Source organism: Panthera onca, chromosome D4 (assembly GCF_046562875.1).
Source record: "Panthera onca isolate mPanOnc1 chromosome D4, mPanOnc1 haplotype 2, whole genome shotgun sequence".
Lineage (NCBI taxonomy): Eukaryota > Metazoa > Chordata > Mammalia > Carnivora > Felidae > Panthera > Panthera onca.
In genome coordinates, this window is record NC_138351.1 from 56128883 (window position 1) to 56148840 (window position 19958).

Genomic DNA, 19958 nt, shown 5'->3' on the forward strand with positions numbered 1-19958 from the left:
CAGAATCGGAAACAGGCTCCAGGCTCCGAGCCATCAGCCCAGAGCCTGATGCGGGGCTGGAACTCACGGACCGCGAGATCGTGACCTGGCTGAAGTCGGATGCTTAACCGACTGCGCCACCCAGGCGCCCCTCACAAACTATTTTTAATGTTTATTTATTTTTGAGAGAGAGAGCACAAGTGGAAGAGGAGCAGAGAGAGAGGAGAATAGAGGATCTGAAGCCGGTTCTGTGCTGACAGCAGCAAGCCCAATGTGGGGCTTGCCCTCGCGAACTGGGAGATCATGACATGAGTCAAAGTCAGATACCTAACTGACTAAGCCACCCAGGTGCCCCTCACAAATCTTTTTTTAAGTCTGTTTATTTATTTATAATGTTTATTTCTTTTTTTTATTTTAAAAAAAATTTTTAAAGGTTTATTCATTTTTCAGAGACAGACAGAGCGTGAGTGGGGGAGGGGCAGAGAGAGAGGGAGACACAGAATCTGAAACAGGCTCCAGGCTCTGAGCTGTCAGCACAGAACCTGACTCGGGGCCTGAACTCAAGGACAGCGAGATCATGACCTGAGCTGAAGTCAGATGCTTAACCGACTGAGCCACCCAGGCACCCCATATAATGTTTATTCCTTTATTTTGGGAGAGAGGGGCAGGGAGGGAGGAGCATAGAGAGAGAGAGACAGAGAAAGAGAGAGAGAATCCCAAGCAGGCTGTGCACTGTCAGTGCAGATCCTGACATAGGGCTGGAACTCACACACGGTGAGATCATGACCTGAGCTGAAATCAAGAGTCGGACGCTTAACCGACTGAGCCACCCAGAAGCTCTAAAAGTTTATTTATTTTGATAAGGAGAAGGCCGAGAGAGAGAGAGACAGAGACAGAGACAGAGAGAGGGAGAGAGGGAATCCTAAGCAGGCTACGTGCTATCATCACAAATTTGCATGTTGTCCTTGCACAGGGGCCATGCTAATCTTCTCTGTATTGTTCCAATTTTAGTATATGTGCTGCCCAAGCAAGCAAAAAATATATATTCTTGTATTCTAAACACCTTTTATTTCCGCCTTTAAATTATGAGGCATTTTTTAGTTTAATATTATGAAACTGTGATGCAGGTTGGCTATATTATCTATGAATGCTAAAAATGGCATTGAAAAATATTATTGGGTTGCATAAAGTTGAGAGTTACAAGGTGTAGGTGACTCATAGTGCCAACACACTAAGAGCTGGATACATAGGACCTATTGTCATTAGGGCTGTTATCACACTTCATCACTTCCAAGCACAATTGGATTGAGGACCCTGGAGACCAGGCCTGCTGTGAGTCACTAGGGGAGGAGAGGGCCTAGAGCCAGTTCCCCTGGAGGTGGTATGACGCAAGCCTGGGTCCCGAGAAGCCCCGGCTCTGACACCACTGTTCCCTCCCCCAGAGCAAGATGCCTCCAGAGGAAGAGACTCTCTTGAGCCCTGGAACCCCCAGATAAGCTCCTAGAGCACACCAGCATCCCAGGCTTTCCCACAAAGCCAGGAGCGGTGAGGGAGGCAACTAGGCCAGGCTCCAAAGCTGCAAACCAGACACGCCCCGCCTGGCCAAGCTTACGTCAGTGGGCTGGCCAGGTGGGGGAGGGGTGGAGTTGGCCTCGGAGCCAGGCGGTCTCACCCCCAGGGGAAGGGAGGAGTTGAGAGCAGAGGGAGGAGGGGAAGGAGGGAAGGAAGAGAAAGGAGGGAAGAGGTGGGAAGTGAGTTCAGGGAAGTCTGACTCAGGCCAGTCTTGACAGCTGTAGGAAGGGGAGGGAGATGGGGAATGTGTTACCTCCTCGCTCCAAACTGGGCTTTCAAGACCCCTGCCTACATCTCCATCCTCATCTCATGCCATCCCCAGCCATGCAGAACTACTTATAGGTCTCTTCAAAGGCCTATAAGGGCTAATCCACGCCTTTGGTTATACACCAGGCTAATCCACCTGAATTGCCTTGTCCTGGCTCATCTAGCTCAAGGCTTGCTTGAAAACATCACTTTCTCCATGAAGTATTCCCCAATCCAGACACAATTACTCTGGTCTCTGCACTGAAATCTATAGATGTCTAAAGTAGACTAGAATTGTCATTTATTAATTTAGTACAATGTTCATAAGCTTTAGTGTGCATCAAAATCACCCATGAAGATTTTTTAAATGTGGATTGCTGATTGCAGATTGCAAAATCACCCATGAAGATTTTTTAAATGTGGATTGCTGATTTCTGATTCTAATTCTGGTCTGGGGTGATGTGGGAGGAGGTAATTGAGAAGACATGACTGCTGGTTGACCCTCAAGGAGGTCCTGGGCAGCAGGAGGCTCATCACCCCCTCCCCTGTCCTTGGAATGTATGCTCTGCCTACTGTTCCCACAGTGGGAGCTGTTCCAAGGATGAAGTTTTGAAAGAGTAAGGTGTTGAGATCACCTGGACTGAAGACAAGGCTGAACCCAGGTTATGCCTCTGTATGAACTTTTAAGATTAGGCGGGTGGGTGCAGACATGTATTTCTCTTGTGGCCCTAAAAGCCAAGCCTCCTAAGTAAGTTCCCTTGCTTATTAAACCTGCCTCCAAACAATCTGGAGTGATCTGCTTGTTTCTTTGGCCTCTCTGCCCTCTGTGTATGGGGCCAGTTTATGAACCAACAGGTGGGGTCAAGAATTTTAATTTCCAGGGGTACCTGAGTGGCTGAATCTGCTAAGTGACCAACTTTGGCTCAGGTCATGATCTCACAGTTTCTGGGTTCGAGCCCCACATCGGGCTCTGTGCTGACAGCTCAGAGCCTGGAGCCTGCTTCAGATTCTGTGTCTCCCTCTCTCTCTGCCCCTCCCCAACTTGTGCTCTGTCTCTCTCTCTCTCAAGAATAAATAAACATTAAAAAAAATTTTTTTAAGAATTTTCATTTCCAGTAAGTGATGCTGCTGGTCCAAGGATCATACTTTGATAACCACTGGTTTGGTACAAGAAATGATGCTTCGTGGGCATGATCAGCACTTATTTATTAATTCATTCAGTGAATGTCTACTGCAGGCTTGCTATATGCCATACATAGACCACTTGTTCCATAGTCAATAATAACCAAAGCAGAGGTAGAACCTACCCCCATGGAGCTTCCGATATTAAGCAAATAAACATACTGTTAACTATACACTAACAAGTTGTGATAAGTGCTCCAAAGGAAAAGAAAAAGAATATTATAAAAAATAATAATAACAAGAACCTGTTTCAGACTGGGTGGTCAGGTAAGGCCTTTTGGGTGACAGAGACATTTATACAGGCATCCTTTAGACCAACTCCTACAGGATACACTTACTGCTCTGTATGGTTATCTATTCGTAAATTGTTCAGCTAACCGCTAGACTGTGTGCACCTTGAAAGCTAGAATCTTGTGTTATTAATATTTGGGCCTTCAGCATGCAACAGAGAATAGAGCCTTGGTAAATAGTGGGAAAATGGATGGAAAGATGGAAGGATCACTGGAAGGATGAATAAATGGATGAATAAAATGTCAGATGTATGTATATATGCATTCATGGATGGATGGATGGATGGATGGATGATGAATGAATGGGTGACTGTCTCTGGCAGCAACATGGAGCACCAGAATTCCTGGTGGTATCAGTAAGACAGGAGTGGAAACTAACAGAAATTTAGCTGATTCCTTTGCTGTTTTCCAAACTCTGTCTATCATTTAAGGTGACCACCAATGGCCCCTCTTCCCCAAAGCTCCCTTGATTACCATTGTTAAGCCCCACTCCCCACATGAAGGAGTTACTGTCACTTCTTGCATTCCCACACATGCCACACTGACTTCAACACACACAACTGCCTAACACTTGCCATGTGCTCACCACCTGCATGCAGTTTCTCAGGGCAAGCCATATTCTCTGTGTCAGTTTTAGAAGCCAAAAGGAGAAGGAGAGGGAAAAAAAGAAAGTTATTCTCTTACGGAGCCAAAGAAGGCATAGAGCTCAGAGGGGGGTAAGGAGATTCTGGCTCTGATAATTTATCACATGACTTCAAAATAGCACTTTCAATGACACATTTCCTCTAGATATGTTTTAGGCTGCTAAGAGGAGCATAGTTTATTTAAAGACTCAATTTGAGTCAAATAAGGAGAAGAAAAAGACCCAGGGTCACTCTGGGGCATTTAAAAATGGGGAGTGGGGGCGCCTGGGTGGCTCAGTCGGTTAAGCGTCCGACTTCAGCTCAGGTCATGATCTCGCGGTCCGTGAGTTTGAGCCCCGCGTCGGGCTCTGGGCTGATGGCTCAGAGCCTGGAGCCTGCTTCCAATTCTGTGTCTCCTTCTCTCTCTGCCCCTCCCCCGTTCATGCTCTGTCTCTCTCTGTCTCAAAAATAAATAAATGTTAAAAAAAAAAAATTTTTTTAAATGGGGAGTGAAAAGAAAACTATATACAGACCAGTTCTTTCCCTTTGAAGACTCGCCACCCAGGATTGAAACTCGATCTGCTTTGCAGGCTTCAGACTTCCATACACTTGTTTCCATTCTCATCGAAGCTCTTGGCCACTCAAGCCCAATCCTACACCAAAGACATTTGAATCTAGAAGGGAATTTCCAAAGGAGTTAGAGGTAGGAGAAGCACTCCCTTCCATTCAAAAGAGGACAGAATGAAGAATCTGGGACATGAAATTCCCCAGAGATTGAAACACAATTCATCTCTATTGTGAAGGATCTCAACAGATGACTCTCAGAAGAGGGCAAGAGGACTAAATACCTTTTGTGCACATGAATAGCTAACATCAATATTAACTAAAGAAATGTAGAGAAAGCAAGATTTCATATGTATACGTGCATGCGCGCGCACACACACACATTTTAAACCATAATGTTCTGTGTGAGTCAGGATGTCCTGAAATGGTCCCAAGTGGAACTGTAATTGGTACATTTCTGAAATCATAAGGCAGTAGTTCTCAAGTGCAAATAAAATGCTTCCCCTCCCCCAAAAAGGAGAATGTGAATTAACATCAATTTATTTCCAATTCTGATCATCTAGCCTAACAGAACCATTTGAAATGTAAAAACAAAACAGCAGCAAAAAAAGAACACAAATCACAGATACTAATCACAAAGACATTCATCTTTGTGTTATATGTAACAGTGAAAGACTGAAAAATGCCTGTAAGTCCAGCAACTATGGAATGCTTGTTGGTTAGACATTTATAGAATATTATTTATCCATGCCTAATTATGTGTTCTGCAGAGTTCTTCCTTGGGGGATGTGCTGGCAGCAATAATTGTCAGGGGTGCAAGCTGCAGGTCCTTTAGGAGAACACCCTGGTTGAATCTCTGAAGTCCAAAACCTGGTTCTCAGCTTCTCAAGATCAGAAACTGGCTTTTCTTAGTGCACCAGCTAAGAACAGAGTCTTGGTGACAAATTTTCACTGATACCACTCAAGGCTTCTATAGCCATCAAAGGTCAATCTATTAGATCACAGTAGATGACATGCCTTTCCAAACAGCAGAATATGTGTATCCACTGCCCAAAAATCTGTCCCTCAGCTGATATTGGGGTAAATGGTAAGAAAAATCAGATTTCTTGGTGAGCTGCATGTTTGAATAAAAGAAAATGTGTAGTTCTGAGGAGTATTTTCCAAGTAATGGTGAGGCTTGATGAAATGTTCCTGATCTATAGGACAGACAATTTCTCTAGTGACTCTTTCTTTAGTGCTCTCTTCCTGGGAGAGCAGAGGCTGCTTGGTGACCAGTTTGCTTTCCTGCACCTGCCTTTTCATGCTCACTGCTTCTCTTTATAGTAATGTGGTTCCATTCTTAGCACAGTGACTGATAAATCCAGGGTGGCACCAGCTCAACCAATCAAAGTCCCTTCTCTGGGCATACAGACTTGTGATTGTGCTAATTATCAATCTGTTGCCTCTCAGATCCAAATTCAGTCTTCATTGTCTGCCCTGAAAAAATACAGTACACCATCTCAAAATGTTTTCTTTTCTAGGTGACTGATGTAAAGCTTTGTCAGTAGAGGGCATGGGAGAGACATTGTGGGAGGAATTTTCTTTTCCTGATTTGGGTATGCTCTGTTCTGCAACACCCCCCACCCCCACCCCGCCCCAGGGGCATGTGGCACCTGACTCCTACAACATGGACAACTTCTCCAGTACCCAGCTCCTGCAATGCAAGTGACTTCTCTAGCATCAAGTTCCTGCGGGACAGATGGTTTCTTTAGCATCCAGCTCCAGCAGTTTAGGGTGGCCAGCACCCTCCAAAGAGTTCAGCTTATAGTTCAGCTAACAGGAGGCACTGGGAAGAGATCTGAGTGCAGGTAGAGACATGTCAGAGTGATTGCTCCCCTGGTTCCCTCTCAACCAGACCACAAGGAGGCAATAGCTGCGTTCCTCCACCTAAATTCCTGTTGGACTGTCTCTCCCTCACGGGTACAGTTTTGGCTGTTGCTCCTTCAGGACTAGGGGTGGCAATAGGCAATGCCCTCCCACATCTCTAGTCCTGAGTACTTTGTCATTTACTTGTCACGGTAGCCCTGCTGGCACCTTTGTAAATAGTCCCTTCATTAAACTCCTCAGTGACACATGGAGTAAACCATCTGCTTTCTGCTGAGACCTTGGGGGGCTCAGCATCCATGAGAAGGAGGGGAAAGCAGGGATTAGAATTTGTTACAGAAAGCTTGCAAAGAGAAAGACTGAGGTTTCTGACATGCAAAAGGGGATCATGTAGTAAGATAAAAGCCGTAAATGCTTTTTTTTTTTTTTTTTTTTTTTTTTTTTTTTTTTTTTTTTTTTTTTTGAGACAGTGAGAGACAGAGCATGAACAGGGGAGGGTCAGAGAGAGGGAGACACAGAATCTGAAACAGGCTCCAGGCTCTGAGCTGTCAGCACAGAGCCCGACGCGGGGCTCGAACTCACGGACCGCGAGATCATGACCCGAGCCAAAGTCGGCCGCCCAACCGACTGAGCCACCCAGGCGCCCCCGTAAATGCTTTTTAAACTATTCCTTAGATTATTCTGTAGTTAGACCCATGGTTCATTTTCCCTATTATAAGTGGGTGGGAAGTTGTACAGGAGGCTAGCTTAGCTAAAGAATCCGGAAATCACAGTTTTTCTGCACATTCGCAGTTGAAGTGTGATATAAATCTGTCACCACTATAGGGACATGGTTAATTAAATGATAGAAGGATAGATGGAATATTAATGGTGATTACAGCAAATTTTAATAAGAGCTTACAATGTACTACCAAGTGAAAAAGTAAAGCATGAAACTTAGTTATTTTGATCTCAACTATGTTAAATACATACACATATATGCATAGAAAAGAAAAACTTGTAAGGAATTCACCAAAATGTACAAACAGGTTGCCTTTAGGTAGTGGGATTGGAGGTGGTATTTCTTTTTTCCTTTATATTTTTCTTTATTTTTCAATTTTTATGCAATGAGTACAAATTACTCTTGTAGCTAGAGTTTTTTGTTTTTTTTTTTTAAGAGAACACATACATCATGTTCTGCTCACACTATCAGAAACAAATCAGACTGACCCTGGCAAGTCCCAGCCAAGGAATTTGCCTCCAGATATGCGTTGGCCTGATTAGTGCCAGGAACCTCAGCAAACAACTCTCTGAGTTAACTCTTTCTTCAGAAAAGAGTAGGAGGTGGTGAGACAGGGACCCTTCTGATGAGGTCAACCTGTAGGAATGAGGTTGCTTCCATGGATCCCATTGTCCTAAGCACCTGCCATGGAAATGTGGGGAGTTCTTACTCTTCCAGTCAGGGTTAGGTTGGGCCACCTGTAGTGGGCTGCTGAGAAACAAGTTGAATCAGAACTAGCCTTGTCCTTGAGGAACAAACATGGGACTCTGCCACCAGTGACATGCACAGGGTATGAATGGTGTCTTTGGAGTATGGAAAACATAAGTCCAGTTTACTCAGGAATGAACAGAGATGTGTAAGTTGATGTCCCTTTTCCCACCCAAGTGAATGTGGGACTGCCTTTAGGCCTTCGCGTGGGCCTTTCTTTCTACTTGAAATCCCATGTCTATCAGATTCTTGCTGACTTACCTTTGAGTGTCTAGGTAGAATCGTAAGAGTTCATCTTGGTAGAGCCAGGCATTGGCTGCTCTGTGCTGGCCCTTTGGAGGCAGCAGACAGGCGCCCCCTGCTGGAGAATGTGCCACACATTAGACCTGGAGTCAGGGGCAGAGAAGTATGCTGAAAGCCTGCGTTGGTATTTCAATATTTTGTTTTGTTTTGTTGTTGTAGGGGAGGAGAAAAAATGTTCTCTCTACCCTTCTGAGTTCTTAGCTGAGACCCTTGTAATAAAAGACAGATTAACGAGGAAAAAAAACACAGAAGTTTATTAACATGTATACTTCATGTATACATGGGAGATACTCAGGAGAAGAGGAGGTCCCTGAGGTAGTTTAGAATTCAGAGTGAAATACCAACTGAATAGGGAAAGGGAAGTGGGAATACAGGCCTCTTAGAGGAGATAAAATGATTTTTAGGAAAGATTAGTGGGCCTTCAGAATAGATGGCAGGTATAATAATTTGAGACAAAGTTTGTCTTCTGGGTGTGGTATTGACTTCTAGCCTCCTTTCCTGTAATGAGACAATTTTCCCTGGTTGATGACACCTTTAGGGAGGGGATCTATGATAAATGAGCTCCTTTTGAAGGATCTATCTTTATTTATTGTTATTTTTTTAAGTTTATTTATTTTTGAGACAGAGAGAGAGAGAGCACGAGCAGGGGAGGGGCAGAGAGGAGAAAGAGAATCCCAAGCAAGTTCCGCACTGTCAGCACAGAGGCTGATGTGGGGCTTGAAGTCACAAATTGTGAGATCATGACCTGAGCTGAAATCAAGAGTCAGATGCTTAGCTGGCTCAGCTACCCAGGTGCCCCGGGAGAATCTATCTTTAGGCGGGTAAGAAGAACTTAGAGAAAACCTCTCTCTGCATCGGTTGCTTTTCAAGGGCCTACACTCAAAATAATCAATACACAGAAGTGGCATCTTCTGAGATGGCATGGTCCGCCACCCTTCATGGTGGTTACTGAGGTTGTGGTTTTCAGTTTCCCTCCTCTTGGTGACCCCCCCACCCAGGCTAGCCACGGTCCCCCCATCAGAAGCCAAGCCAGTGGAGAGAGCATTCCGCAAGGTCCTCACCCTACTCTGCCTGCAGATCTCATGCCGCCAGTGCCCAGGCAAAGGCACGACCTGTTAAGAGGAGAAGAGAATCAAAAGAAAAAAGGGGGGAGGGGAGGGGTGTGCACGCCTGGGTGGCTCAGTTGGTTAAACATCTGACTTAATTTCGGCTCAGGTCATAATCTCACGGTTTGTGAGTCCGAGCCCCACAGTGGGCTCTGTGCTGACAGTGCATGAGACTGCTTGGTATTCTGTCTCCCTCTCTCTGTCCCTCCCCCACTTGTTCTCTCTCTATAGCTCTCTCAAAATAAATAAAAATAAACTTTTAAAAAAGCCGGGGAGTGGAGGGTGGATGAGAACCTAAGACTGGACTTGTTCAGCTTCCTGGTACACTCACTTGGAACATCTTTGCTTCCTGATGGTCAGGCTGCCATAAATCCTCACTGTACCTCCTCCATCTACCAGTGTTGGGGATCAAGAGGAAGAAGCTAAAAGTTCTCCATACAGAGCCCTGAGGGCTGGGCTGTGCAGCTGGCTATTTGCCTAGTCCAGAGCAGAGGTGGTATCTCTGGGAAATGCCCCTTCCCCTTCTGAACCCTGCTCATTCCCTTCTTTCCAACCATAGCCATTAAGTCTACCCAGCCGTGGGAGACATCTAAGCAGGAAGGACCACAGGCACGGCCTCATTATCTGTTCTTGCTCCCTGATGACATACATAACTGCAGCTTAACCTACTGAATCAGTCATTGCTAGGTGATGACAAGGAGAGAAGAGAGGACAGTTGTTGGATGTACCAGTCTTCCCTTCCTAGTCCATCTGTCTGGCCTGGCCTGGAGACTGCTATGTCAGCCTTTGGCCAAGAGATCACTCAGTAATACATTTGGGTTCTGTTTGCATTCTTATCAGAACATGTGCTCATTTTAAGGCTGTGCTTCTCAAACAGTAAAGTATAAAAGTAAAGTACCTGGGGGTCTTGTTAAAGCCCAAGTTCTGACTTGGTAACTCTAAGGTGCAGCCTAAGATTCTGTCTTTCTAACCAGCTCCTAACATTGTGAGGATGTAAGGGACCCAGTCTTGTATTCTAGGCTTAGTAAGGTATTATTTGATCTGTGAAGATTATCAGAACTCCAGTGTCAGAATTAATCACAGGGTTTCATCTTCTCCCCAACATCTGACTCAAACCTTAACATATCTTTTCTTTTCTTTTTTTTAATGTTTATTTATTTTTGAGAGAGAGAGCACGAGCAGGGGAGGAGCAGAGAAAGAGGGAGACAGATGATCCGAAGCGGGATCCACGCAGACAGCAGTGAGCTGATTAGAACTCACGAACCATGAAATCGGTCATTCAACCAACTGAGTCACCCAGGCACCCCGACATATCTTCTGACTGACTCATCTGTCCCCTTGCTAGCCTGGTGATTGCTAGCACAAGTAATCTTTGCAGCCCTAACACCTCGCATAGTGGATACCCAACAGTTTTCAATAAATGAATGAACACATTAATGGCTTTTGAAGGCAACTTATAAAAGATGTAGGTTTGCTAATAGCTAGGACAACATTTCCCAAACTGTGTTCCTTGGAACACTAGTTCTGAGGAGTGTTAATAGATATTTATTAAATGATGAGGGAGAGTGGGAAGGTTCTGTAGTCAATCTGGGAAATGCTGGATTAAAAATAGACATCTGAAAAGCTTCTCAAAGCCTTTAATAAACAAATGGTCGTTGCCAGTATCTAAGAGAGGGATCCAGGAGGCAGCATTACCCTCCCTTACTTGACCACAGGAAATTTCCTCAGAAGCATCTTGCAGGGCTGGTGTGCTGAGGAATGTAGCAGACAGTTGTCACTCTGCGTTTTCACCCAAGGATTGTAGATTACAATTAAGTTACATAAGAGATCTAGAGAGAGAATAACTCCTTATGAGAAGAGGATATGAGAGCTGAAAAGAGAGACTACCTTATCTGTCCCCCTTTCAGACTGAGTCATCAGTCTTTTAAGGTCTTATAAGCCACTATGGGGCTCTCCTTCCTCTTCTGGATAACCCAGGGAGGGGTCCTCCTCTTCCTGCTCTGATGCATTGTAGCGGCTGAGGGGGAGGCCAGGAAACCTAGAGAAAAGAGAACTCAGAGGACTGCTTGGAGCTCAGTCCCCTAAGAGGCTAAGGGCTCCAGTAAGTATCTCCAGGAAGAGCTTTAGTGCAGCCAGAAAGCAAGGGGTGGGAGGAATTTAAAAGGGATCACATAAAGTGCGCCTGAGTGGCTCAGTTGTTTAAGCGTCTGACTTCAGCTCAGGTCACGATCTCACAGTTTGTGAGTTCAAGCCCTGCATCGGGCTCTGTGCTGACAGCTCGGAGTCTGGAGCCTGCTTCGGATTCTGTGTCTCCTTCTGTGTCCCTCCCTCACTCGTGCTCTGTCTCTCTCTGTCTCTCAAAAATTAGTAAATGTAAAAAAAAAAGGGGGGAGGGGGAATCACATACAGCAAGTTGGTCCCTGAGATTAGGGCTGAAATAAACTGAAGAAAAGAAAGGAAGAACCTAGAAAAAGGCCTCATGTGAATCCCAGAGTTCACTTACCTTAAAACAGTGGTTCTCAACTAGATGGACATTTGCCAGTGTCTGCAGACACTTTTGGTTGTTAGAACTGGGGAGAAGTGCTACTGGCATCTAGTGGGTAGCAACCAGGGATGGTGCTAAACATCCTCCATGGCACAGGACAGCCCCTATAACAAAGAATTAGAAGCTCAAGGGGCGCCTTTGTTGCTCAGTCAGTTGAGCATCCAACTCTTGATTTTGGCTCAGGTCATGATTTCATGATTGTGGAATCAAACCCCACAGCGGGCTCTGTGCTGGGCATGGAGCCTGCTTGGGATTCTCTCTCTCCCTCTCTCTCTGCTCTTCCCCCACTTGCATGCTCTCTCTCTTTCAAAATAAATCAATAAACATTAAAGAAAAAAAGAATTAGAAGGCCAAAATAGTGCCACTGTTGAGAAAACTTGCCTTAAATGTTATTCTGAAATGTCACCTTTAATTTAAAATTTAGGATGTTGTGAGGCACCTGGATGGTTCAGTCGGTTGAGCGTCCAACTTCGGCTCAGGTCATGATCTCACAGTCTGTGAGTTCGAGCCCCGCATGGGGCTGTGTGCTGACAGCTCAGAGCCTGGAGCCTGCTTCCGATTCTGTGTCTCCCTCTCTCTCTGCCCCTACTCTGCTCATGCTCTCTCTCTCTCTCTCTCTCTCTCTGTCAAAAAGAAATAAACAATAAAAAATTTTTTTTTAAATTTAAGATGTTGCTTAAATTCAACTCTTTTACCATAAAGAATTGGGAAAGTCTATTTAGTAGAAGAAAATCCATGATCATCAATGTGATGGTCCAAATCTTAGTCAACAATAGTATTTTGTAAGCTTAAATCACATCACAAACAAGGGGACATGTTTTGCAAGGAACTACAGAAATAAAATGCCTCACAGCAAATATGTTCCCTAATTTAAAAGTTTAGGATGTTGCTCAGATTAAGATAAATAAATATTATGAGTAGAGATGAGAAGGATCCGACTCATGTCTATGCAATTATAGAAATTCTTGCACAAGTGCATGAAGAGACATGTAAGAGGGTATTTTATCACAAAGTTGTTTGTGATGATTGGAGTGCTGCGTGCAGTGAGGTGCAATGAACCAGCTATACACACAACAATGTAAATAGATCCTTAAAACATGGTGCTGAACGTTGGGGGCGGGGGAGTAAGAACACAGAGACCTCCAGCGCGATACTATTGATTGAAATTAAAAATACATGCCCACAAAACAATGCTTTCAAGAACATTCACAAATAGAATGATTCACAAATCTTAGTCATCACACAAACTTTACAGCTGAATGCTTAGGAATCGGGCACCACTGCCACCTGGTGGTAGTGGTTAAAAATTGAGGCATAATTCCAGTTGGTTTCTTTGGGGTGTTTTTTTTGTTTTGTTTTGTTTTGTTTTGTTTTGTTTTGTTTTTAAAGAATTCCACTTGCTCCAAATCTTTGCCAATACTTGATGCTGCCTGTTTTTTTACGTTTTAGCCATCTTAGTGAGAGTGTAGTACTATCACAACGTAGCTTTATTTTTTTTTTTTAATTTTATTGAAGTATAGTTGACACAGTGTTACATTATTTTCAGGTGTGCAACATAATGATTCCAAAACTCTGTACATTAATTACACTATGCTCACAAGTGTAGTCACCATCTGTCACCCTGTGCTATTACAATATGATAGACTATATTCCCTATGATATACCTTTATTTAGTTTTGTTGTAGTTAAAGGTTTTTTATTTTTAAAATATTTTTTAATGTTTATTTATTTATTTGAGAGAGAGAGAGAGAGAGAGAGAGAGAAAGAATGGTCGGAGTAGGGGCAGAGAGAGAAGGATACAGAATCCCAAGCAGGCCCCATGCTGTCAGCACAGAGCTGGATGCAGGGCTTGATCTCACAAACTGCAAGACCATGACATTGAGCTGAAATCAAGAGTTGGATGCTCAACCTACCTGAGCCACACAGGCACCCCAAGATTTTTGATTTTTAAGTAATTTCCACACCCCACATGGGGCTTGAACTCACAGCCCTGAGATCAAGAGTTCTACACTCCACCAACTGAGCCAGCCAGGTGCCCCTCTATGCTATACCTTTTGCCCACGTGATTTATTCATTCCAGAACTGAGAGCCTGTATCTCCCACTCTGCTTCATCCATTTTGTCCATCCCCTCACACCTCTTCCTTCTGGTAGCCATCAGTTTGTTCTCTGTACTTATGGGTCTGTTTCAGTTAAGGTTTTGTTTTGTTTTTTACTGATTATTTATTTTTGAGAGGTGGGGGGAGGGGCAGAGAGAGAGGGAGACACAGAATCCGAAGCAGTTTCCAGGCTCTCAGCTGTCAGCCCAGAGCCCGACGCAGGGCTTGAACTCACGAACCCTGAGATCATGACCCGAGGCGAAGTCAGACGCTTAACTAACTGAGCCACCCAGGAGCCCCTCAACTGAGGTCTTTTAAAGATAGAATTTATATACTACAAAATGCACAGATATTAAGTGTCTAACTCATGAATTTTGACAATTGTGTACATCAGTGTAATCATCACTTTAAATGCTATAAGAGAATATTTCCATCACTCCAGAAAGTTCCTTCTGCCCTTCCCAGGAAATCCTCCCTACACGTTACCTTACCAGCAGCCACTGATCTGATTCCGTCGCTATAAATAAGCCCTGCCTGTTGTAGAACTTCATGTACGTGGAACTATACAGTGTGTACTCTGTCAGTGCTCCACCCACATCTCTTGGCACTCACTGTTCCTGTGCACACCTGCATTTCCGTCCACAACACCTGCAATTCTTTGGCTGGGGGCTTTCTTTGTGTGCTCTGAGACCTGAGAGAGGCAGCTGCTTAGAGCCAGGGAGTTAAGGACCTCCCTCCAGCATTCTCAATCAGTGGCTGATGGGAGTTGGTACATATATACTCCAGCTCCCTCACCCCTCAGTGAGGATAACTGAAATGGGATCCACAAAGTGTCCCATCCGTCCCTGCTGGGACTGAGGCCTGGTTTCCCACAACCATAACCTCAGTAATACGCACTATTAGTTCTCCTCCCCCCTTGCCTCACTTATCCTGACTCCCCTGCCAGTGCTTCTTGGTATCAACTCCTGACTCATGGACCCTATCAGAATTAACAGTGGTCTGGGGGGGAGGGGAGTGTGACATTGCACCTGGACATAAGAACCTATAGTCTTCTTTCTAAAGACCATCAGAGCTCTGGGGAAGAAGCAAGAAGAAGGTCTCATGAGACTTTGTCCTAAGTTCTTTCACAGGTAAGCTCAGAAGACTTGACTTCTGAGCTATGTCTGTGAATGGAAGTTCTTAAATGGCACATGGCCTGAAATCACCAGGTCTCTTATGATCCCAATGATGATAATCAAGCCGGAATTCCACACACTGAGAGAGAAGGCAGGTGTGAAGTTGCTATCTGTGAGTCCTACGGAAGGACTTGGGACAGATTTTGGAATAAAGCACCACATCTAGATCTTGGAGGAGATGCTGAGTTCTTTCGGGCCCCAACAGGTGGACCAAGAACTAGAACAATGTGATCCTTGGAATAGAGTGCCACCTCTGTTCCCATAAGAACACAGCATAGAGTGGCCAGTGGCTGGACCCACTGGGCCAACTGGAGCCCAGTTCTCAGAACACTCTGAAGCCCTTGAGCCCAGGTGAAAGAACCTGGAACTGGACTCCTTGCTGTCCTGAAGCTGCATTCAGTTCTGGATGTAGTCATAGACTCAACACACTTGTGTCAGGCCCTGCACAGAGTACTGGGGATATGCGGTAAACCGGATGTCTACCCATTCCTCTCTGTAAGGAAATATAGAGCATAGTCTCATAAGCAAGAAAAGGCCGTGGGACATTACGTGTGTTGCTGGGATAGATTTCTGTACAGATGAGGAGCCCAAACTGGGGAGGGCTGAGTGCCCCAGAAGAGAGCCCAAGGGAGGTGGTAGAGGGGCATGCCAGGCAGAGGCACCGCATGAGCAAAGGCTTGGAGGAATAAGAGCATGGTGGGTGGTTCTGTCTGATGGAGTTCAGGGCTAAGTGGCCAGAGATGAAGCTAGAGAGGTCAGCAAAGGCCCAGTCATGGAAAAATGTGCATGCCATGCCAATGAATTTGATTTCATCCTCAAGTCAATTGAGATTAAATAATTTTAATTGAATGGACTAATAATAATTGAATAATATTAAGCAGATGGATCATGTGGTCATTTCTGCATCTCAGAAAGATTGCTCTGGAAGGAGTATGGAGGGCGAGTTAGAGGAGGTGAAACCAGAAGCAGGGAGACAATGAAGCCAAGAGGTCACAGAGGCCAAACTAGAGCAATGGCAGTGGAAATGTAGAAGAGGTGATAGATATGAAAGAGGAGAAGGAGATGAAATCAGTAAGAATGAAGAAGGGCGCATTCGTGAGGGATGCCCATGTCTGCCAAGGGCACCTGGATGGTAGTAGTGTTGTCCACCTGGATGGGGGCACTGAGAGGTGGGGTATCTCTGGGTAGAGAGGAGATAGTAAACTTACTTTTAGACATATTTAGTGAGAGGTCCATGGGATATCTCTGTCACCATTTCCATCACTGCCCTGACCACAGCATTTTAGAAATATCTTTATAAACTTATAAATGTTCAGTGCCCATGTGTCCATTCCACCTCCCCACTACTTGTGAAATGCAAGCTCCTTGAACATGGAGATCCATTTATCCCTCATTTCTATGGTCCAGGACCTGGAACAATGACTTGTGCCCGACAACAGGTACTCAATAAGGGTCTGTTGAATGGTAGGGCAGGTGTCCTCATGGAGGTATGACTTCAGTCTATTGCCATCACTGAGTCCTCCTTGGAGTCAGATCCCAAGCAAATAGATGAAATCTCCCTTTAAAGGAGTAGAGGGGTGCCCTTTCCTTTTTTCTGCCATCATGTGGAGGCCCTGAAGTTTGGACCAGGCAGCATGGGAGGTGGCCAGACCTGGGACATGGAGTCAGATGGCTCAGGATCCCAGGACAGGACAGGCCGTGGAGCTGGCTGTGTCCAGACCAGGCCTCCTGGGGGAGAGTGCCCATACCTGGGGTGCTTAATGCAGATAGATGGGCAAGTGAGGGCACTTGAGGTTGGAGGAAGGTGGAGCAGGATGTGGGATGAGGGGCCAGGAAAGATGGTCCAGGGGCAGGCTGGCCATGTTGGCTGTGCCATCTGGCAGGCCTAAGACCTGCTTGAGTTCAGTTTATCCACCTTAAACCAAACAAGGACATTGTTTCCTCCACCCATCAGCAGGGCTGGTAATTCAGACCTAATGGATCCTGCATTGTCGTCATTGAGGAGAGGCTGTATTCTCTGGCATCAGTCCAATACTTAGCAGCGAGCAGGAAGGCTGCTGGGTGAGGCTGAGAGGTGTGGGCTCAGCCAGTGCACACATCCCAGCCCTCACTCTGACCTGGGGAAGAGATGGAGGAACCACCAGCTCCTCTGCCAGAGCCCAGTCTCAGGGCATCTCTGTCTTTATTGTATTGATCCCAGCACTTGAGTAGTGTAAGTACAGCTTATAGGGCTTTTAGGGCTTCGCTTCTGCTCCACTTCTAGGAATCTGCACTCAAGCTTGGCATCATAGTGTCTGCACACATCTCACCTCTCCTCTTCAGGGTCCTTATAGCTGCCCTGGGAGTCAGGCTGGTGATCAGCAGGCTCATTTCCCAGACGGGAGTACGTGCACAAGCCCAAAAGAAGGAAGGGATACCCTCAAGTTCACCCAAAAGTTTGGTCTGGGCTGGGACCTGAGGGTGAGCTGGCCCTCTCCTTCTGCCACTCATTTCCATGTTCATTCTACTCTAGCCATAATGCACTCCTCAGTATTTACTTCCTTAGCATACGAAACTTGCTCCTGTCCCAGGGCCTTTTCCTGCAGCTTCTCCTCTGGGCAGACTCTTCCCCCAAATCTCTGCAGGACTCATTCTTTCTCGCTTATATGATCAACAGCTACTTAGGAAGCAGCACCTATAGACTCAGTGGGAAGGCAAACAAGGCCACAGAGTCAGCTTCAGGACCCCACTGCTGGAGGGGGATATGGGGTGAGAAGCAGTGATCTGATCTCCCTGACCATTTCAGACTCACCAGGTGCCTCTCTCCACTCACTAACCTCACCTTAGCTGCATTGACCTGTTTCCTGGATGTGCCAAGCTTCTTCCTGACTCAGGGCCCTCACACATTCTGTTTCCTGTCTGCAACACTGTTCCACTGTTACAACCTGCCCCACCCACTCACCCCTTGGCCTTATCTGACTTCCCAGATGGATAGGCCAGTCTTGGATCCTCCGGAGGCACTGAACATATCTCATGTGTGAGATTTACTTCACTGGCAACAATAAAGCTCTGGTACCAGTCACCTATCTGCCTTATGACAAGCTGCCTGAGGGCAGGAATTGTGTCTGACTTAACTCTCTGCTGTGTCCAAACGCTCAGCATGGAGCTTAGCTGCTTATTAAACTCTTGTTGAGTGAATGGATGAATTCTGGATTAATGAATGAGGTTTATTTGGATACCTTGACATCCATAGGGGTGCTGTCCAATAGCGGTTGGATAAGGGGTCAGGTTCATATTTGGGTGGGAGGACAGATTTGAAGTTTATCACTATAGTGAATCCAAGAGGTGTTTGAGTGAGGAAAGAGACTTTGGGCAGGGAGGATGGTAGGTGGGCATCAGGCTGTCCTTGATTGTACTCTGAACTTTAAAGGATGCAGAATTCAAGCCGCTTGGTCCCTTGAAGCAGCCAGAACCAGCAGCAGACCTCCCTGCCATATTGATAAAGGTCTAAGGTCCAAAAACAAGGGAGGCGACAAACTCCTTTGTTTCCCTCTGTCCCCTTCTCACTCTAACCTGGATCACTGGCAGACAGACCTGGGGACCAGATAGGCAATGCAGACAGGCTCAAGAGCTTCGTCATGTGGAAGGATGGGGGCCTGCAAGGGGCTGGACCTGCTTAGCCTGGAGGTGCTCACTGGGGTTCATGTAGGTGCAGGAGGCTTAGAGACAGAGCTGGGACTCCCCCAAGGAGCCTCAGGGAAACAGACCTTTCGTGTGAGGAAGGACTTAGTTCCAAGCCATGCAATGATGAAGCTGGTAGGTAGTGAGCTCCTCTTCCCTAGAGGATGAATGACTTCCTGGCAGGGCTGCTGTAGGAAGGTCTGAGTGGAGGATGGTAGACAAGACCTAGGTGACCTTAAAGTTACCTCCCCTCCCCATTAATGAGATGTTCTTGCCTTAGGACAGGAAATCATCCTTAAATATTTGCTCTGCCTGGTTACACAATGGAAGGATAGATACCACCTGGCTTAGAGGCACCTGTGAGCCTGGGAGCTTCCTGAGGAGGGGCAGGAAGATCTTGAAGCTGAGTCACTGACCTGAGGCTGGGCGTGGCTGCAGATCTGGGACCTCTTATCAGTCTGTAGGGGTGACTGTCTGGCTGCCTGGAGTCCCCAAAGGGGCTATTCTTGAAGAAGAATCCTTCCCATTGTGTCATGTAACTTTCTTACAACTTATCTGTAAGCTTGAAATGTTTCAAAATAAAAAGAGTTTTTTAAAAAACATTGAAACTTTGATTCATTTTGGAAAGAGGCTCAGCATCTGTAGTTTTAAATTCTTCCCAGGGAAATTAAATCTGCCAATGGAGCTAAAAATCACAGATCTAAATTAATTAGAAAAGTGAATATATAATAACATTTCATTATTCTGTTCTGTAAATCAGAAATTCTTTGAAAGCAGATAACCAAACATCTCATTCATGTATATTGTATAAGTATGGGGGAGTTTTAGGTACTGATTTTTCTTGAAAAATGGGTTCTGTTTTAACCCATTAAAACCCATTAAACCATGGGTTTAACCCATTAAACTGCAAATGGAATATAATACATGAAAGGCATGAGTGTATCTTCTTTATGTTTTATTTTGCTTCCCCTCCGCCCCCACTGTGTCAATTATGCCCTTTCATGGTGGGGGAGGGAGAGGAAAGAAATAAAAAGAACTTTTTTTAAAATTTATTTTAACTTTTATTTTTGAGAGAGAAACAGAGTGCAAGCCAGGGAGGGGTGGAGAGAGAGGGAGACACAGAATCCGTAGCAGGCTCCAGGCTCTGAGCTGTCAGCACAGAGGCGGACGCAGGGCTCGAACTCACCAACCATGAGGTCATGACCTGAGCCGAAGTTGGACGCCCAACCGACTGAGCCACCCAGGTGCCCCAAGAACATCTCTATTTCTATTTACACCCCACTTC

The 19958-nt window shown here is 45.5% G+C and overlaps 2 long non-coding RNA genes and 1 other non-coding gene across 5 annotated transcripts in view; 1 reads left to right on the top strand and 2 right to left on the bottom strand.

Annotated features, from left to right (window-relative positions):
- Nucleotides 1-11901, bottom strand: part of LOC144614169 (uncharacterized) — a 50320-nt gene extending 38419 nt beyond the window's left edge. The window contains exons 1-3 of one of the 2 annotated variants that reach the window (XR_013551748.2): nucleotides 11700-11900; nucleotides 8049-8148; nucleotides 4426-4566 (exon numbers count right to left, since the gene is read on the bottom strand). This is a non-coding gene — a long non-coding RNA (uncharacterized LOC144614169). Of the gene's footprint in view, nucleotides 1-4425; nucleotides 4567-8048; nucleotides 8149-11699 lie in introns of both variants that reach the window. The other variant, XR_014135955.1, reaches the window with a different exon arrangement.
- On the bottom strand, nucleotides 908-1010 carry LOC132664013 (U6 spliceosomal RNA). Its single transcript, XR_009603384.1, has one exon. It is a non-coding gene; the product is annotated as a U6 spliceosomal RNA (small nuclear RNA).
- Nucleotides 7659-19275, top strand: LOC144614170 (uncharacterized). Of its 2 annotated transcripts, none has more exons than XR_014135957.1 (2): nucleotides 7659-7935; nucleotides 18954-19275. It is a non-coding gene; the product is annotated as an uncharacterized LOC144614170 (long non-coding RNA). The 2 variants fall into 2 exon arrangements; XR_013551749.1 differs by lacking the exon at nucleotides 18954-19275 and adding an exon at nucleotides 10366-10633.
- The last annotated feature ends 683 nt before the right edge of the window (nucleotides 19276-19958 follow it).